The sequence below is a fragment of the Gorilla gorilla genome, chromosome 9, assembly GCF_029281585.2.
Source record: "Gorilla gorilla gorilla isolate KB3781 chromosome 9, NHGRI_mGorGor1-v2.1_pri, whole genome shotgun sequence".
Classification (NCBI taxonomy): domain Eukaryota; kingdom Metazoa; phylum Chordata; class Mammalia; order Primates; family Hominidae; genus Gorilla; species Gorilla gorilla.
The window spans coordinates 106,382,494-106,403,179 of record NC_073233.2 but is presented as its reverse complement, the minus strand read 5'-3'; the positions used below and the strand labels follow the sequence as shown (position 1 = coordinate 106,403,179).

The following is a 20,686-nucleotide window of genomic DNA, read 5'->3' as shown; positions in this document are numbered from 1 at the left end:
TATGCTATCAATTATAATTATGGTTACTATGTTAAGTTATTGTAAACCACAAAAATAACCAAATTTCCTTGTCAGTGCTATGCACCTAATTTGGAAAAACAACTGGTATCCAAGACGATATAAGCCAAATGTTAATTAAGCATGGATTCACGGAGAAACGGATGGCCACTTTGTCCTTCCTGAGTCCTTAAAGCTTTTATTATTAAAAGTTCTGCATTCCATGACTCATTATGGAAAAGATATAATGATCCAAATTGAATTCTTTGGTGTAGTGACTTACAACTTACAAAAATAGTTTATAACCAATGCTTGATCCCATATTCCTGGAAAAACAAACTTCAGGTACATTTGGTCACCCGGTGGGACATTTAAACATTTTGTAAAGGGATTTCATTCCATTGTTATTTTCAATGCATGTTTTCTGCTTGTCTAAAAGCTTTCCCATGGAAGAGGGCTGATGTTATAAAAGCAGATTATTATGCTATAGTGTATTTTCGCCAGGTAAAAAAGCTTCTTATGGCTTGGATCTTCTGAGAACACTGGAGAAAGACTATCCTTGCCATCCACACTATAACAAAACTTCAGGACCTTGGGCTTTCGGTTCATGGTCTTGCAACTGAGAAGGGTCCCTCCACACTTTTGGAACTGTGCACCCATTGGTACCTTTGAGGTAAAGCTAACCAGGGAAATTTCTCCCAAAGAGAAGACAGCATCCTTAATGTGAACAGTTTTTCCCAAGTTCACAGATTAAGACTTCTACTGTCATGAAACTCTTATCTTTGAATGTTTTTTCTTGCTTGTGCCTCTGTGAACAATAGAAGTGGAAAAGGTGTCGGTTTTGTGCACTTATGGGGTGTACTTTTATTTGTGAAGGAGTTTGCAGCCTGCCTTATACATGGATAAACGTATACTTTGATAGATAAAGGATAAAGGCCCAGTGTAGGTAAGACACTTTAATGGTACATGTGTTGCCTCATAATCAGTCAAAAACAAAACACTGGTTCACTCCTCTTAACCCACGTCATGGGTTAAAGGGAACATTGCCAGAAGGCCTTCCTTCACCCTTCTTCTAAAAGGGCCTCATTTGTTAGGTCCTTTTCCCATGGTTTAAATTAAAAGAAGCAATGATTAGAAATGTACCCCTCATGATAGGTTCTATAGCAAATTCTACTGTAGAGGCTACAGTCACACAACAGACTTTAAATTCTCTTGTGAAAGCTATGCTAAATAATAGAATTAGCTAAACAGAAAAGTTACCTATGCAGCTGCTGGCACTTGTAGCCTATGAGGAAATACATCAAGTAAAGATTATAGAAACTAGTGGTAGGGGATTGATGAAGAAATTGCTTAGTCAAGTGAGTAAACTCTTTAGTTCATTCTTTGATTTGTTTAATTTTAGGAGGTTTGGTTTATGGGACCTTGGGTAAGGAGCACACACCAAACGCTTGGTATCATCCTCCCAATAGTCATAGTAATAGTCTCCCTGGTGTGCTGTATTCTCTCAAAGGTTTTAAATGTTTGCATGCAGCCATCTCTAGAATGTCATATGGTCTCTCTTCAACTGGAATAACAAGTGCTGAAAGAAATGTGCAACTATGAGGACACTGTAACCTATGAATGACATGCTGAGACCAGAAACCCAAAATGATGGTAACTGAGAGTGGGGCTAAGGCCGTAAGTTTTAGTCACACTCTCATCTAAGTGAAAACCTGACCAAAAAAGGGGATTTTTTTTTTTAAACAAAATTATGAGAGGCCATTGTTTTGGACTGAGCTCATGCACTAGGCCCCAACAAACCAAACCAAACCAAACCAAAATGGAGTTGCTCATGCTAAGACTTTAAGGAAACACATGGATTCCAGAAGAGACCAGGGTTTGTTTTTCTTCTGTAAATCTCTATAACAAACTTCTCTGGCATCATAGGTATCCACTCCCTGAAGTTCCCATGAAATCTTTTAACCAAATTCATTTCCTCTCACCTAGAGACCATCGAGCTTCAGACGATCACTCAACAAAGGCTCCAGCAAGTTCCAAGTGAAGACACCACCCCTGGCCATCAAGGAGCTACCCTGCCTCCACTAGACACAGCGGGGTAAGAGTTCCATGATCCCCAATAGGTAGGGACTAAAACCCCAAGCCAGTATGAAGCAGTTACAGAAAAAAGACCATCGGCCCCTCTGTCTCTCATAAAGATTTATGGGGATCACATCTCTCAGGGGGGAAATGAGGCAGCAAAATGAGGTCTGGAGGCAGGGAACATAAAGCTGATTCACACTTTGGCTATGACAGGAGATATCCTCTCCATAGGGCATAGGCCAAGTAAATGACTTTGTAAGTTTACCTCATCCTCTCCATTTACATAGAGTGTACCTCAAGTAACCAATGGAATCCTCTAGGGGGTATTTAAACTCCCCAACATTCTGTAACGGAGCCTTTGAGCCCCTATGCTCAGGCCCGTTCCCACACTGTGACTGTGGAGTGTACTTTCATTTCGAATAAATCCCTTAATTCCTTTCTTGCTTTTTTTCTTTTAGATGGAGTTTTGCTCTTGTTGCTCCAGCTGGAGTGCAATGGCGCCATCTTGGCTCACTGCAACTTCTGCCTCTCAGGTTCAAGTGATTCTCTTGCCTGAGCCTCCCAAGTAGCTGGGATTACAGGCATGCACCACCACGCCTGGATACTTTTTGTATTTTTAGTAGAGACATGTATTTTTGTATTTTAGTTTCACCATGTTGATCAGGCTGGATGGTCTTGAACTCCTGACCTCGGGTGATCCACCTGCCTCGGCCTCCCAAAGTGCTGGGATTACAGGCGTGAGCCACCATGCCCAGCCTTTCCTTGCTTTGTTTGTGCCTTTTGTACAATTCTTTCTTCAAGACGCCAAGAACCTGGACACCCTCTACTGTTAACAGGAGTGTTTTACAAAACTAAAGAATTATTTTGTTTACGCTAAATTTAATGTGTGTGGTAGAAACGAAAACTAGAGATTTAAAAGGAAAGGGTATAATGGCAAGAATGAAATCCTTGAGTAACCAGATGCAATGGGATATAAGGAACAATTTAAAGTGTGAACTTAGGAAGCAGAAAAGTTTTACCTTTGAAAAAAAGAGGAAAAATCAACTATATAGAGATCTATCAAAATGGAGATAGCTTTTTTATGAACAATCGGGTTGCTTTTGTTTTCTTAGAGAAGTAAGAAGTAAGTTAATTGACTAAGAGTTAAATACTGAGCAGGGGTAGGGGTTTTTTAAAAATATTACACCTTTATCAGAGTGAGAAAGTAAACCCACCAGGATAATAGTTATAGTTTAGAAAGCCTACTTAAAAGCTATGGCTTTAAAATTTCAGTCACCATCGTTGTGTGTTTTTTACAAAAGCATTCATCAAGGTTGGTGTAGGCCTTGTTGCTGTATTCTACAGTTTACACTGAAATTTTAGTTTAGGCTGGGTGAGGTGGCTCATGTCTGTAATCCCAGCACTTTGGGAGGCCGAGGTGGGTGGATCACAAGGTCAGGAGTTCGAGACCAGCCTGTCGAACATGGTGAAACCCCATCTCTAGTAAAATTACAAAAATTAGCTGGGCGTGGTGGCAGGCACCTGTAATCCCAGCTACTCGGGAGGCTGAGGCAGGAGAATCACTTCAAACCGGAGGGCGGGGGGTGCAGTGAGCCAAGATTGTGCCACTGCACTCCAGCCTGGGTGAAAGAGTGAAAATCCATCTCAAAAAAAAAAAAAAAATAGTTTAAATAGAGTTGTTTGTATAAGTAAAAAAGGCCACTGAAGTAAGAATACTTTCAATTAATTAAATGGCTATAGTAATAGACTACAAAATCAAGCAGTTTAAAGATAGAAGAGAGGACATAGGTAATGGTAGATAATGACTGAAAGTCGCCAGAAGTTTGAAAAAAATTGACATGGGAGAAAGATTAAAAGATAGCTTGAAAGTTAAGTGGTGTTATTAACAGAGTGAGATACTTAAATTATGAATTTCAGAGGTGGTATACCTATATTTTGTTGTCATTAAATAGCAAATCACCAAATGAAGAGTAAGAGGCTGAGGTTAAGAGAAGGAAAAGGTCTCTAGAAATGAGGAAGTAAAAAGAACACAGACACCAGGTGTTTGCTCTATCGTCTCCATCGATATTGAAGTCATAATGAATGACTTCAACCTAATTGGACATTTTAAGTGAGAAGAGAGGAATACAGTATGTAAGTGGGTAATGAAAAGGGGGAGGAGACACAGAGAGCAAGCAGCACATCTTTGGGTTATGTGGCACATAATGTGGAGGAGAAAAATAGAAGTATCACCTTCAGAAGCTGGCACCCAGTGTCTTCACTTGGCAGCCTGAATTCAGTTTTATTAAAAACAAAAAGAACTTTGAAGAATGAATATAGGAGATATTATAGCTAGTATATTATGACTTCCTGAAGGCATACTGTAATTTTTTTGGATATATGTATCTCCCAGATACATAAATGATAGAGTCTGGTAAGACAATAAACAAAAATGTATAGTTATATGAGATTAGATCATGATGAATGACCTAGAAGGTTTATAATTCTAATGGTAAGATATAAAAAAGCACGTGCAAAATATGATGGTCTGAATGGTCTCTTAGATGAATTAGTTTAGTTTACTCTTTTAGCATGTTTTTAAATAAATCGTTAGTGCTAAGGCAGGGGCAAGAGCAGACACTTAAGCATGTGGGTGGATGCAGGAAGACAGGAAGCCAGTAACTGAGGGTGAAGAAGAGAACAAGTGTGGTATAAACAAGGCTAGGAGCCCATATCATCCAAAGTAGTAATGACGCCAAAATAATACTGACTTGATGATTTCTTGCCAAGTTATTTTCCTAAAGTTGTCCATCTTATGCATAGAATTTAATTCCAACATTGAAAATGAACTGTTTTCCCATATACAGATGGGCTCCTTAATGCACCATCATTCTCTATGCCTTGCCTCCACGTTTTTACCAATATATGAGGACAGAGTGGCCTTTGTTGGGGATACTAATGAAGAAGTAACTCATATAATTCAATTTCCACGTTCTTCTAAGCCCTTTTACTAAAGTGCCAGTGAACTGCTGTTCTAGATATCTACATCACATTCATTGTCATCTTGCTATCTTGCCTAGTGGCAAAATTGTTTTAAAAATACAAACATATTGAGATATGTACTGTTAATAATTAATGCTATGACATATACAATAATTACTATGCAAATCAAAAGTTTCTCACTTATTAGATAGGTTTTTAATTAACGTTTTTCTAAAATTTTTAACTCTTTTACAAAACAAATACAGTTATCTCTTAGCATTCACCAGGAATTTGAACCAATACCCACCATGGATGTCAGTGTCTGTGGATCCTCGTCTCTTAAGTCAGCCCCCTGCATCTGCAGGTTCCACATCTGCAAATTCAAGCAAATGCTGATCAGAAGTATGTATTTAGTCCACGGTTGGTTGAATCCATGGATGCAGCACCCATAGATACAGAGGGCTAATGGAAATGATGAAATAGTGTTATTTTAATGGCACACCATTTAAAGGAAACATAATATTTAGTTTGTGATTGCATTAGTCAGGGTGCTCTAGAGGGACAGAACTAATAGGTTAGATAAATATAGGAAGAAGAGTTTATTAAGGAGTATTGGCTCATATGATCACAAGCTGAAGTCCCACAGTAGGCCATCTGCAAACTGAGGAGCAAGGAAGCCAGTCTGAGTCCCAGAACCTCAAAAGTAGGGAAGCCGACAGTGCAGTCTTAAGTCTGGCTGAAGGCTGGAGATCCCCTGGCAAATCAATGGTGTAAATCCAAGAGTCCAAGAGCTGAAGAACTTAGAGTCTGATGTTCCAGTGCAGGAAGCATCCATCACTGGAGAAAGATGTTGGTCAGAAGACTCAGCAAGTCTGCTTTATTCTAGCTGTGCTGTCAGTTACTAGATGGTGCCCACCCAGATTGAGGGTAGGTCTGCCTCTCCCACTTCACTGATTCAAATGTTAATCTCTTTTGGCAGTACCCTCACAGACACATCCATGAACAAAACTTGACATCCTTCAGTCCAATCAAGTTGACACTTAATATTAACCATCACAATAATTACAACTATCTTCAAAATCATCAATTTATATTTGAGTAAAAATATTGGATCATGGGCCGGGCACGGTGGCTGATTCCTGTAATCCCAGCACTTTGGGAGGTCAAGGTGGGTGGATCACCTGAGGTGAGGAGTTCGAGACAAGCCTGGCCAACATGGTGAAACCCTGTCTCTACTAAAAATACAAAAATTAGCCTGGTGTGGTGTAATCCCAGCTACTCAGGAGGCTGAGGCAGGAGAACTGCTTGAAACCAGGAGGCAGAGGTTGCAGTGAGCCGAGATCATGCCACTGCACTCCAGCCTGGGTGACAGAGCAAGACTCTGTCTCAAAAAAAAAAAAAAAAAAAGGATCATTTAGGGTTTTTTGTTGTCAGTAGTTTATAATTTGAGTTAATAGCATTTACTTAATGAGTGGGACTGTTACTTTTATGTGTCAACTTGACTAGCCCAAGTGATGTCTGTTTAGTTGGTATTCCTGGGTGTGTCTGTGAAACCAGCCCAATTGTCTCATAGAACTAGCAATTATGGTTTCTTTTGAACAAACATAGAAATTGACCAGCCCAGACTTAAAACTTAAAGTTACATTTGTCTTATCTGAGTTCCTTTTTCAGGAAACCAATCATCAGGTCTACCAGATAATATCAAGGAACTGGAAGTCCCCATTTTAATTGGTCAGGGAGATGGATTTGAGACTGATCTCCCATTCTCCTCAGCTGTGGCACCCGAATAAAGGCTTCTTACCTGGCAATATTCTTCATCTCAACGATGGTGAAGTGAGCATCAGAACCTAGACTGAATCCCTGGTGTATTGATAAGATCTGTGAAAATATTTTTAGAAGAGATTAGCATTTGAATTGGAAGACTGAGTAAATAAGATCACCCTCACCAATGTGCATGGGCACCATTCAATCCTTTGATGGCCTAAACAGAATAAAAAGACAAAGGGTGAATTTCTGTTCTTTCATCCTTTTATGCCTTTGGCCAGGTCATTGGCACTTCTGGTTAATGGATCTTCAGACTCAGACTTAGACCAAAACCATCAGCCCCTTCACTCTCAGGCCCTCGGACTTGGAATGAGACTTAACACTATTGGCTCCTATAGTTCTCCGACCTTCAGGCTTGGACTGGAACTATACCTCTTGGCTTTCCTAGTCCTCCAGCTTGCAGATAGCAGATTATGGTAATCCTCAGTCTCCATAATCCTGTGAGCCAAACCCTCAGAATAAATGTTTTTCTGTACATCTATATATATCCTATTGGATCTATTTCTCTGTAGAACTCTGACTTAATACGATCAGTGATTTAATATAACTATGAGAATACTTTAACAAATTTAAATTATTTACATCTTGATTAATGAACAGGTTTTTTTCTTGTTATTGTTTTACTTTGCGAAAATCAAAATGGAGTCACTTCTGTTAAAAACAAAACGAAACAAAGCTAGGCATGGTGGCTTACACCTGTAATCACAGATCTTTGGGAGGCTGAGGCTGGAGGACTGCTTGAAGCCAGGACTTCGAGACCAGTGTGGGCAACAAAGTGAGACCTCATCTCTAATAAAAATTTTCAAAAAGTTAGCCTGGCGTGGTGGCACATGCTTGTAGTCCCAGCTACTTGGTAGGCTGAGATAGGAGGATCACTTGAGCCTAGGAGTTGGAGGCTGCAGTGAGCTTGGTCATACCTATGTATAGCCACAGACTTTAGCCTGGGTAACAGAGTAAGACCCTGTCTCAAAAGAAAACAAAAACAAAAAAACCCCAACCAAATAAGCAAACAAAACCTTGAAAAATGAAAATGAACCCCAGGAAGGCCACAAATGGAAGGTTCTCAGACACAAATGTCTGCAGCAAAAACTATCATGAAAAAAAAAAAAATCACAAAAAATTCTGGAAAAACCACAACCTTGCACAAAGGCCATGTCAACCTTACACCAAAAAATCATTTGTCTGTGAGGACATCTGCTCAGCAACTGCCTGTTCAACCTTTGACTGACACGAAACTTGCTACTGATTCTTGTGGGCAAGGATAATCTCAAAACAATTATATAATCCTCCTTGTTTTTCCTCTAAAACGTTTGTCTTTCTTTACCTCCCTGAAATGCGCATAGTTTACTATGGCACCTGCCATCCAATTGCAGTGCCTATTCTCAGGTAAATAACATTTTCTTTTAGAAATAACATTTCTAAAATGTTACAATGACAATATTTACAATGACAAATTTGTTCTTTTCAATCAGTTTCAGCATCCAATTGATTCTATATGTTTTTATAGTTAAAATATATAACAAAATGTAAATTTCTACTTATAAGTAAATGCAAATGATTTCATTCTAAATAATTTTCACTTACAAGTAAATGCAAATGATTTCATTCTAAATGATTTGCTTTATCTAGCTATGTAAACAATTGTGAAAGCTCAGAAATAATATAGCATTAATTTTTCACTTAAAATGTATAAAATTTGTTAGACATAAAGCTCAGAGAAAATGGACTTCAGACATAAGAGCATTCAAAATTAGTTATTATATAACTTACAAGAAAATAAACATTCTAATTTTTATTATTGGTCTTATATTATTTAACTTAGTAATTGGCCTAAGTTGGTCTTAATTTAAGTGTGTGGGACATGTGTTATGATTAAGGATCCACTTTTACATTTTTATATTAGCAGATATGCACAGTTTTGAGTTGAAACATTTGTGTATTTACAAAAAAATTAAAATACATGCTCAGAAGTTACATCATTTTATCACTCACACCCTACGCTTCTGAGCATATAACTATTCAATAGTTATATCTGTGCTGAATTCTGTGTTGGGTGACCTGATAGGAGTCTTCATAGAGAGTTTAATGTCCATCTTGGGCTCTCACTTTACTGTGAGGTATTAGAAGTCAAAGTTCCTCCAGTGTTAGGTGATATATTATTTGTTATTGACTGACTTACAGCCTTAATATGTATTAAAGAGGAACAGCTTAGAAGACTACCCTCTACTCTTCTCATTTGATAATGTTTTTAACTTTTATCTTATTACCATGTAGGGTCTGTATAATGGTCTGTATAATTCTGACATTCAACTGGGGAAGTTAAGGTTTACTTGTTCAAGTTAAAGTAACACATTGTCTCCTAGAGCTTGGAAAGATAAACTATAAATACATAAATAAATACACATAATTTGTTATACACAAATTTTATATAAGTGTAGAGAGAGAATTTTTTCACCTAAATTCATATATTTTCTTCTAAATCGCCATTTAATTTGACAACTTCTCCCAGTGTGTCTGACCAAAGAAGTTATTTTGGAGAACATTGGGTTAAATGATTATGTGTGCTATTTTATCATTACAACAGCTTTTACTTCCATTCTATTATTGTTCCTAAATTGCTGATGAGAAAACTAAACCTTACATCGGTAAAGTAACTTGCAGGGGGTACAGAGATACATTCATGCACTAGCTCTATCTTTCTTTTTCACTAACTTCACACTTTATGCATTATGAAATATTTTAAAACACGAAAATGATCTATTAGCCCCACTCATACATTTATGCTAAAGTTATAATAAACTTAATCTGTCCCTTTTTATCATCACCTTTTGCACGATAGTTTCACACTGAGAAAATTAAAGCAAAATGTGTTTTAATTAGTTTAACATGTGGGTTTATTTTGCTACTTATCCTTCCATATTGTGAGTGAGAGAAGATAGTAACTATTAAACCACTCCTATGAATACAAGGTGCTTAAGAAAGGAAAAGTTTAATCCCGATTCTTATATACACGTAGGATAACCACATATCTTCAAAATGTTGTTTACTTCAAACATCTGACACCACTAAGCCTGACAAATGAAACGCTGCAAAGAGCTTCTCAATTGTCATAAATTAAAACACAGTACAACAAGGTATATAAAGTAATCATGGGGTCAATAAAATGTTACCATTTTAAGTTCCAGAAGCCCAGAACATAAATTCTAGGTTTTCAGAAGACAGGTGTTTTTTTTAAAAACAAAACATGTTACATACTCTGATCTCCAGTGGACGACTTCACTAAAAATTATGAAAGAAAAAGAAATGCTTGAGAGATTTGAATACAGAGTTGTTTGAAAATAATCCAATAAATAATTGAAAAAGTTCCAGCAACCAAAGAGGTGGATTATAATTAAATTAATTAACAAATTAATCTATTAAATAGGTAAATATATTTAATTAGAGAGAAATTTTGAAGGACATATCAAATTTCAGAGTAGATAACAATTTATCTAATCTAATCAAAATATTGGTGTTACAGAATTAAAATTGTATTGGAGAAGTTATTTTAAGAACAGTAATAAAGAACTTAATGAAAATAAAATTCCATAGCTTAATTGAAATTGTTTCTATGAACTAGTTTTTGACCTATTATGTTCATTTTAGTGCTTTGATTGAGTTAGAATTACTGGATTAATTTCTTCCTAGAAAACAGGTTTAATGTAAGAATATAAAGTATGTAAATAGAAATAGCATATATCTTTAATATCTATGTAGAAAACATTATCCTTGGTTTTTTAGAAAATGATTAACTCACAATTAAATACTACAGGTCAGAATTGCTTTGAAGTACAAGAAACCTTCAAAACTACTTTATGATGTAAATGCTATTGTATGTTATCCAATAACTAGATAAGTTTCTATATTTCTTTACCTTTTTAAAATACTTATATCCTCTAGTCTACCCCATTTGTTAAACTCATGGTTTTCCTTTATGCCTACTCAAACCTGTGTCTTTTACGAACCCTTCTCTGTTACTTCTGGTCTCAGTTATTCATGACACCATCAGTTATCCTATTGTCATTTGTGTGTACTTATGAATTAATAATTGTCTTGGTCTATTTTTGGGGGGGAGTGTTTAGTTTTTTAAAAGATTTATTTAAAATGTTATTGTTAATTGACAAATAATAATCGTGAAATAGCCAGGCAAAAAAAAAATACCACATGATTTCACTTATATACAGAATCTTAAAAAGTCAAATTTATAGATGTAGAGAGTAGAATGTTGGTTGCCAGAGGCTGGGGTTTGGGGTGTGGAATGGGGAAATGTTTACCAATAGGTAAAAAGTTTCACATAGACCAGAGGAATGTTTTACAGATCTGTTACATGTTACTCTATTTTAATAACTTAGTTTCAGGTCCTTTCCCTCCATTTGGTCATAAATAATTTTAGGGCAATGAACACATCCTATTTATTATTATTAACTAAAATATGTAGCATAGTTGTTTGGCATATAGTAGACACCCTCTGATTAATCAATGGGTTCAAGCAAACTTTGTAAGGTATTTCATTGCCAACAGTTATGTTTCAATGTACCAGATAATCTTCTAAAAGCTGCACAAGCACACATGTGCATGCATACACAAACACACACACACACACACACATACTGTAACAATGTTATATTCCTGTATATTTCTGTTGTATGATTATTCCTATATTCCAGATGAAAAAACAAAGGCACACAAAGAACACAGAGAATACATAACTTTCCTATAGACATGCTGCTACTATAAATGGCAGCCTGGGAGATACAGACTTGAGCAGTTTACCTCTGAAGTGCATGTTCTTTGTTTTACATTATATGACTGCCCTGTTGAAATGCTTTTAAACATTCATTCATAATACATTAAAATTGCATTACCTCCTGTCATTGTCATTCTTTTCATTGGAAATGACAGAATCTCACCTTATGCTAGTTTAATAAAATACAATATAATAAATAGGCTTACAAAACTTTTAAAAAAGACAATTTTGTTTTTTAAAAAAATCTATGTACTCAATCATTTCATAAAACAATTACACAAATCAGTCTCTAATCTCCTCACTTCCTCACTCTGGTTTCTATTCTGATATATTCATTATTAGATGCCTCTCTATGTTCTTAAAATAAGTCCCCAGCAGCTGTAAGCTACAAAGGCTCTTTTCACCAGAAATATAAGATGGAATTAGTGCCTCCTGCCTACAATTCCAATAAAGTTCCTGGGGAAAGCATCACATCAATTTCTTATCAATGACCCATGAAAAGAGAGTTTTTTTCAAGTAAAACTCCTCATCCCATCACCTGAAATTAATGATGTGAATGAGAGAGGGTTGTTTTCCAAAGATGGTGACCAGAAAACAAAACCTTATGTTAATAAACAATGTGAAAAAGTTAGTTTGAAAAAGATGTATGACATAAAATATTTTGTTCCTAGGCTGGGCACAGTGGCTCAAGCACGTAATCCCAGCACTTTGGGAGGCCAAGGTGGGCAGATCATAGAGGCCAGGAGTTCGAGACCAAGTTGGTCAACATGGTAAAACCCCATCTATACTAAAAATACAAAAAATTACACAGGTATGGTCGTGTGCACCTATAATCCCAGTTACTCAGGAGGCTGAGGCATGAGAATAACTTGAACCCAGAGGCAGATGTGGCAGCGAGCCGAGATGGTACCACTGCACTCCAGCTTGGGCCACAGAGCAAGACTCTGTCTCAAAAAAACAATTATATATATATATATATATATATATATATATATATATATATATATATATGTTATAGTTCCTTTGGAATCTACCCTTTTCTCTCAGTTATAAATCTGAGCAGACAAACCCTTGAAAACCCCTTGAAATACACAGGGCCGTTCACTATGTTAGCTGCGTTCTTCAATATGGGCTCAGTACTTTTTCACATTCTAGCCTTGAAAAACTAACAACTAAAACAACTACAAAAACTAAAAACAATCATAGTTGTAATATAGTAAGTACTATACTAGTACTGTGGTAAAAATGCTTTCAGTTAACAAAGAAAGAATCAGTTAATTTTATAAATGCTTCACAGTGGTGTGGAATTTTGAGCTAAACCTTGAAAACTAAGTATTTGTTTATTGTATTTGTTTTAATTATGTCAGAATGAAGAGAATAGAATTTAAGAAGAACAAATAACATAAACAAATGCCTTGAGATCAAGATTTTATGACTTCTTAGACAATATTCTACCATAAATAAAAAGGAGGGTGCAGCAGGAGGTGAGATTGGATCTACAGGTGGAAGCTAGTAGCTTGCTGGAGGTCTTAGTAATTTTTTGTTGTTGTTAATGAGTTTTGAAATAGGGATACTATTTCTAGACAGTTACAAGACAAACTAAAGGATATGACTGGGACTTGTTGTTTTTTTTAAAGTTTTTATTGAAAAGATAGATAAGAAAGAAAAAGTGGAGAAGTGAGAGGAAGAAAAGAAAGCAAAAAGAAAAAAGAAGGAAGAAAATGAAGGAAGGAAAAGTAGATTCACAAAATACTGATACTATTATTTTATTTATTCAAATTACTTGTAATTTGAAGTGGAATTTCTGCCTTTATATGTGGGACAAAAAGCTTTTATTTACTGAAATGCCTATAGAAAGTGTCAGAATGAATGTCAAGTTAATATTACTTTGGAAACCCCAGCCCTTATTTTCCCTTAACCACCTTAATGCATTGCAGACCAATTAATTATAACCTGGAGAATTTAGGTATTAGCATTTTTAACCAGTATGAATAATGTAGAAATTGTTTATATGTGAAATAATATCATAAAACTTATAAATACCTACCAAGTTAATAATGTGAGAGTCACTGCATGGTAAGAAGATCAGGCATTGATATGGTTTGGCTCTGTGTTTCCACCCAAATCTCATCTTAAATTTTAGTTACCATTATCCTCAAACGTCATAGGAGGAAACCAGTGGGAGGTAATTTAATCACAGGAGTGGTAACCCTCATGCTGTTCTCATGATAGAGAGTTCGTTCTCATGAGATCTGGTAGTTTGATAGGGGGCTTTTCTCTCTTTTCTTGGCACTTCTTTCTCCTGCCACCTTGTGAAGAAACATGGGTTTGCTTCCTCTTCTGCCATGATTGTAAGTTTTCTGAGGCCTCCCCAGCCATGCAGAACTGTGAGTCAATTAAACCCCTCTCCTTTATAAATCACCCAGTCTTTGGTATTTTTTCATAGCAGCGTGAGAAAGAATACAGGCAGATTCCAAAATATCTAAGATACTATCCTTGTAGAAAGCAGCCTCCAAAAGGTCCCCTATAATCCATGCCTCCTGCTTTTTACACATTTAAGTAATCCTCCACCCTTGAGTGTGGGCTGGAATTAGTGACTTAATTATAATGAACTCAACATGATAAAAGGTGTGAGAAGTTACTTCTGAGATTGGGTTACAATAAAATGGGTGACTTCTGCTTTGCTTACTATCTCCATTTCCCATTATTTGTTCTGAGAAAAGCCAGCTACCATGTTTTGTGTAACGTGAGAGAGACAGAGAACCACATGGTAAGGAACTGATGTCTTCTGCCAATAGTCTTCCCAAAAGCCACTTCAGTAAGTTTGAATGTGAATCCTCCCTTAGTTGAGCTTCGAGATGACTGCACTCCTGGCGAAAACCTAAACTGTGGCTTTCTGAGAGGCCTTGAGCTAGGTGAACCTAGCCTAGCAGCACCTAAATGCCTGACCAACAGAAACTATGAAACAATAAATGCTTGTTGTTTTTAAGCTGCTAGATATTGTTGGTTTTTATGTACCAACAGATAATGAAAATGCCTTTCTTATGAGATGCTAATAATGACTTTCATTGCTTTTTTCCCCCCTACAATCTCTGTGAGTTTATTCATTTGCTCTTGGCCAAGGACTAGAAATGGTCATCACTTAGCCAAATAAAGTACCAAATCCATAATCAGCGTGTGGTAATAAACATTTGGATACATACAGTAGGAATGGCTTTGGGCAATGACAAACTCAGGAGGCCATAGAGAAACAAAGGACTGAAAACCTTGCCAATTTGGAAACTGAATGCTTTTTTCCTTCTAAAAACATTATGATGTGATTTTTCATAAATTCTTTTTTTTTTTTTTTTTTTTTTTGAGACGGAGTCTCACTCTGTTGCCCAGGCTGGAGTGCAGTGGTACGATCTCAGCTCACTGTAGCCTCCACCTCCCAGATTCAGATAATTCTCCTGACTCAGCCTCCCTGAGTGTGCACGTATCTGATGTCTCTCTCTCAGTGTCCTGATCTCTGCTTATGAAGACACTCATCATATTGGATTCAGGCCTACCCTAATAACCTCACTGTATATTAATTACCTCTGTAAAGGTCCTATTTACAAATACAGTCATATTTTGAGGTACTGAAGTTTAGGGTTTCAACATATGAATTTTGAAGGGGCACACTGGAGCCCATAAGAAAGTAGCAGACAAATGTTCAGGTTTCTTTTTGTTTTTAATCATTAGGCCATACTGAGCCATTCAGTTCATATGCTTCCCTATATCTGTTCTATGAAAGAGGGCAATTTGTAGTCTTAATTCAGATCCACACTTAGTCTTGTCAATTATCTTTACAGTATGATGAATGAGTGGCAGGTCAATTAATTAACAACATTTGTCGAGAACCAAGTTTGTTCAAAACGCATACTTACTCAAGCATTAGAGCTAGAGCAAATATATTACTCTCTCTTTTTAAACAATTGTTACTGGATATTTTGACAAAATCAAGTTGCTGATGCAGTGTTTTTGATATGCTAATTTGTTTGTAGCTTCATATGTCTATACATAGCTACTTAAAATAAATATATCCATTCTATGTCCTGTGTTTACTTGGTAGAAAACACATAAGAAGAACATAAACCAAGAAGAAAAATTGTATTGCTGTATATTTATAGGTAAATTATATATATATATATATGTATCCCTTTCTACTTATTTCTATTTAGGCTTTGAAATGGTTTGGGGGTTGAAGATACTGGGTGTCTGATCCCGACTTGATTATTTATTAATTGTATAGTCTTTAGCAAGTAGCTTTATTTCTCTGAATATCCATTTTAAAATTGTTTTGTAAAATAATTTAACATACATGATATGTTGTAATTTAACATGTTATATATAATTATATAAAATAGATACTACACACACATATACATTATATATAATGTGTACATATATAAATATATAATGTATATTTTAACATATTATAGTCACCTACAAAAATGTTTTCTGATAAAATTAGTGAAAATAAAAAGCCTATAACTCCTATTTTCCTACTAGAATTAATAAGCATTTTCTATTCTCCAGAAAATACTGCCTTGATATGCTAAGTAGAGAAGCAATATATTTAAGAATCATTAATCTCGATTAGCTTTATTTTCCACCAGGAAGTTGTCCAAATGACCTTACCTATGCAAATGATGCCTAATTATTCTCACTAAAGGATCTAAGTTCAATTATCTGGTATTTTGGAGTTCAGCCAGTGTGTTTTGTCCCAAATATTTCAAACCTTCAGGAACTCATTTAAGGTGTCTTTTAACAAAATGCCCCTTACGGCACCTAGAATTTATAGCACTGGTGATATAACGTAATTTGTAATTTACTGTGTTTTGCCTTGTCAACATATCTTAATTATGGCTTCACTTTTGGCTAAATTGATATAATCGGAGGTCCTGCCTAAAGTAGCAGTACAACTTCACATTAAAACTAGAATATAATGCAATGAAAATCATGAACATGACTGTCTGTAATGTGATTTGGCTGTGTCCCCAGCCAAATCTCATCTTGAACTGTAGCTCCCATAATCGCCATGTGTGGTGGGAGGGACGTGATGGGAAGTAATTGAATCATGGGGGTAGATTTTTCCCATGCTGTTCTCATGACAGTGAATAAGTCTCACAAATTCTCATGGTTTTATAAAGGGCAGTTCCCCTGAATACACTCTCTTGCCTGCTGCCATGTAAGACATACCTTTGCTCCTCCTTCACCTTCTGCCATGATTGTGAGGCCTCCCCAGCCATGTGGAACTGTGAGTCCATTAAACCTCTTTTTCTTTATAAATTACCCAGTCTTGGGTATGTCTTTATTCACAGCATGAGAATGGACTAATATGGTCTCATAAAATAAAATAAAGGTGTATAATTTACAAATCCAGTCATATTTAATGGTTCCAACATATTGCTGATCTTCACCATCGGCACTTAACACCATGGTCTGAGGTAGGTACAAACACTGAAGTCTTAAAAATGTATACCAGTTGTGTGGATGTTTTTAGATTTTGGACATATATGTGTCTGTGTATGTACGTGTGTGTGTGTGTGTGTGTGTGTGTGTGTGTGTGTAGAGGATGGAAGACAAAACGTTCCTATGTGTCAACAATAGACATTCATGGCTTTACATGCACCTTTATTAGGTATTAGCAGTATAAATATTAACATGTTAGCCTCAGTTTTGTCATATTTGAACTTGAGACAACAATAGTGCCTGCTATTCAATCAGAATTAAGTGTGGTGCTTTAAAAAAATGTTTAGCACAGTATTTTCTACAGGAATTATTTAAATAACGTACCATGATTATTGCTGTTTATCATCCTTCCTAAGATCAGTTAATTCTCACCTTTATTCCATGAAGCATATCCTGAAGGAGCATAAAGTTGCTGAGCACACTTAAGAGTTCACCAAATACAAACACATAAAATATACCAATTTCTTTAGGACCACTTGATGCCCTTAAGGATTCAAATAAAAAAACAACTGCTGAAAATAAACAAACAACTCTCAATTCCTTTAAGCAAATGTTTTGGCACTGGTTTTGTAAAATACAGACAGTTATAATGTTGCCAATCCAACAGATAATTTTGCATAAAAATTTTTTGCCTCCTTAGCATTTTTCTTCTAAATCCAAGAACTGCTCAAAGATTGTATAGTAGGTGCCAAAATACTTTGTAATCAGCTTTGATTTCACTCTCCTAAAAATAATGCTGTTACTGAGATTAGTAACAATGAAATAGGATTCAGGAGAAGTTGTTTCTTGCCGTATAAAAGATTACAACTAAAAGCTCTTAAATCTCTGCAATGTATTTCATGTATTTGGGTTATCAATTTATACTTTAGGAAAATACACAATACAACTTTATTTTTTTTTACAGAAAAATAAATTTCATTATGTCTTATTGTCATTTTGTAGCTTACTGTGACAGGCAGAAGAATGTCCCAACAAAGATGTCCATTACCTAATCCTCACAACCTTTGAGTAGGTTATACTACCGAAGGAAATTTGTGGATACAATTCATATGCCTAGTGTTCCCTTATTGGAATGTTTAGCATATGGGAGTTATTTATATCCTACTGCTCGAGGCCATCACCAAGGTCGGATTTTTCACTCATGCAAAAACTCAAAAAAATTGCAACCTCAGGCATAAATGGGTTAAGGTTGTGGACTAGGTGTATGGAAATTATCCTAGTGTGCCCAATCTAATAGTAGGGAGCCCTTAAAAATCCAAGAGCTTTCTTTTTTAACTCAAACCACTGAAGCAGGGAGTAAGAAGGAAGATCAGAGAGATATGAAGCATGTGAAGGACTTGACCCACGCTGCTGGCTTTGATGATGGAGGAAGGTAAACATAAGCCATAGAATGTGGGTGGCATCTAAAAGCTTTGAACCCTCCCTTGCCAACAGCCAGCAAATGGAAACTTAATTCTTACATAACATAAACTGAAGTCTGCCAACCACCTAAATAAATTTGAAAGGGATTCATCCCCAGAGCATCCAAAAAGAAGCATAGCCATAGTGACACCTTAATTTCTGCTTTGTGAAACCTAGAGCGGATAACCAGGAAAGTTATGCTGTGCCCAGACTTCTGACCTACATAATGTGAGACAATAATGGATGTCAGTTTAAACTGCTGAATTTGTGGTCATTTGGTATGGCAATAACAGGAAATCAATATATTTATATTATTTCCTTTTCTGCATCCATGATGCTAATATTTATGAAGTCAGAATTTGGTAGAATAATAGGGGTTTCTATTTCCATTTTATTTACTTATTTTTTGAGATAGGGTTATTAGTCCATTTCATCCTACTATAAAAAATACAATCTTGGCAGAAGGTGAGGAGAGGCAAGTATGTTCTTCACAGGGTGGCAGGAAAAAGAGAGCAAGCAAAAGGGAGAAGAGCCCCTTATGAAGCCATCAGATCTCATGAGAACTCACTATCATGAGAACAGTGTGGGGGAAAGTGCCCCCATTATGCAATCACCTAGCACCAGGTCCCTCCCTCGAGACATGGGATTACAGTTTGAGATGAGATTTGGGTTGGGGACAGAGCCAAGCCATATCAAAGGGTCTTGCCCAGCCTGGAGCGCAGTGGTGTGGTCATGGCTTACTGTAGCCTCAGCCTTTTGGGCTCAAACAATCTTCCCACCTCAGCCTCCTGAATAGCTGGGACTAGAGGTGCATGCCACCACACCCAGCGATTTTTTAAAAAAAATTGTAGAGTCGGGGTCTCACTACATTGCCCTGGCAGGTCTTGAACTCTTAGGCTCAAGCGATCCTCCTGCCTCAGCCTCCCAAAATGTTGGGATTACAGACATGAGCCACCACACCCCGCCCATTTCTATTTATAACTGCCCTAATTTTGCTTGCTTTCTGGATATTGTTTATTTTTTTCATTTTTCTAAAATACTTCATGCTTTCCACAGATATTTGTTTATTTATTATATTTACAATATTTGGGGCTAATTAGCTCTGTCAGAAATAGTATTGATCAAATCTCTCTTGGAAAACATTTGCTTCATAGAAGCACTTACTTCTAAGATTAGTGTCTGTAGCCTAAACATGGCAGATATTTGGTGGTTCCCTTGTCCCAAGTTCGTGGTATTCATGTCCTTGTATGATCCTCTTCTTTTGATTGAAGTGAGACCTGTAGCTTCCTTACAAAAAATACCATATGATAAAGGTGATGGAATATATGTAATTACATTACATATCAGACATTACCACAGTCCAGGCCAGGACCTGGGTTATAGGTTTATAAAAACCTCAGAAACGGAAAGAACCAAGCTATGTTCAAATTCCTGACCCACAGAAACTGAGTTGATAAATGCGTATTGATTTAAACTGCTAAGTTTGTGATAAGATTGTTACACAGCAATGGATAGCTAATATAACATGTTTACTATAATCAGAAGTAATGTCAGAAATGCCCCTTGCTGCTACTCAAAAGAGCTCAGAAGGTGAGGAGCAGTAGAGATATTCATTAAAACAATTAAGTAGTTCCATCATGAATTTCCAAATCAATAGAGGTAGTAGTCAAATTTTCCAAATTAATTAATATGTGGTGTATTTTTATTTTCTTAGCAGCTGAGATGTCCATTATTTTTCATTGTATATGGTTTGTTTAGTACATGCTTTAGGTGTCAGCAAGTTTTAAGGGAGCCTCCAGGGCCCCTTGAGCAGGTCTGCCTTGAGGTTCTACAAAGCATATCAAAGCTATCCTGCTAAATAATTCAGAAAACAGGAGAAGTGGGTCCAAAGACCACTTGGAGGAAGATATAGAAAGGCCCAAAGACAGGAACTAGAAGGGCCTTGAGAAAAAAATACTTAATGAAAGATTTTTAAATAAAGTTATATGTGCTTTCTATGACTTCACAAACATTCAGTAACTCCTTCAAAACTAAAGATAGGCTGGGTGCAGTGGCTCACGCCTGTAATTCCAGCACTTTTGGAGGCTGAGGCAGGCAGATCACGTGGTCAGGAGATCGAGACCATCCTGGCTAACACAGTTA

The 20,686-nt window shown here is 36.5% G+C and overlaps 1 long non-coding RNA gene across 1 annotated transcript in view; it reads right to left on the bottom strand.

Moving 5' to 3' along the window:
* Positions 1 to 5,384: 5,384 nt before the first annotated feature.
* LOC129525471 (uncharacterized) overlaps positions 5,385 to 20,686 on the bottom strand; it is a 37,757-nt gene continuing 22,455 nt past the window's right edge. The window contains exons 2-3 of the long non-coding RNA XR_008669788.1: positions 6,839 to 6,915; positions 5,385 to 5,410 (exon numbers count right to left, since the gene is read on the bottom strand). This is a non-coding gene — a long non-coding RNA (uncharacterized lncRNA). The remainder of the gene's footprint in view (positions 5,411 to 6,838; positions 6,916 to 20,686) is intronic.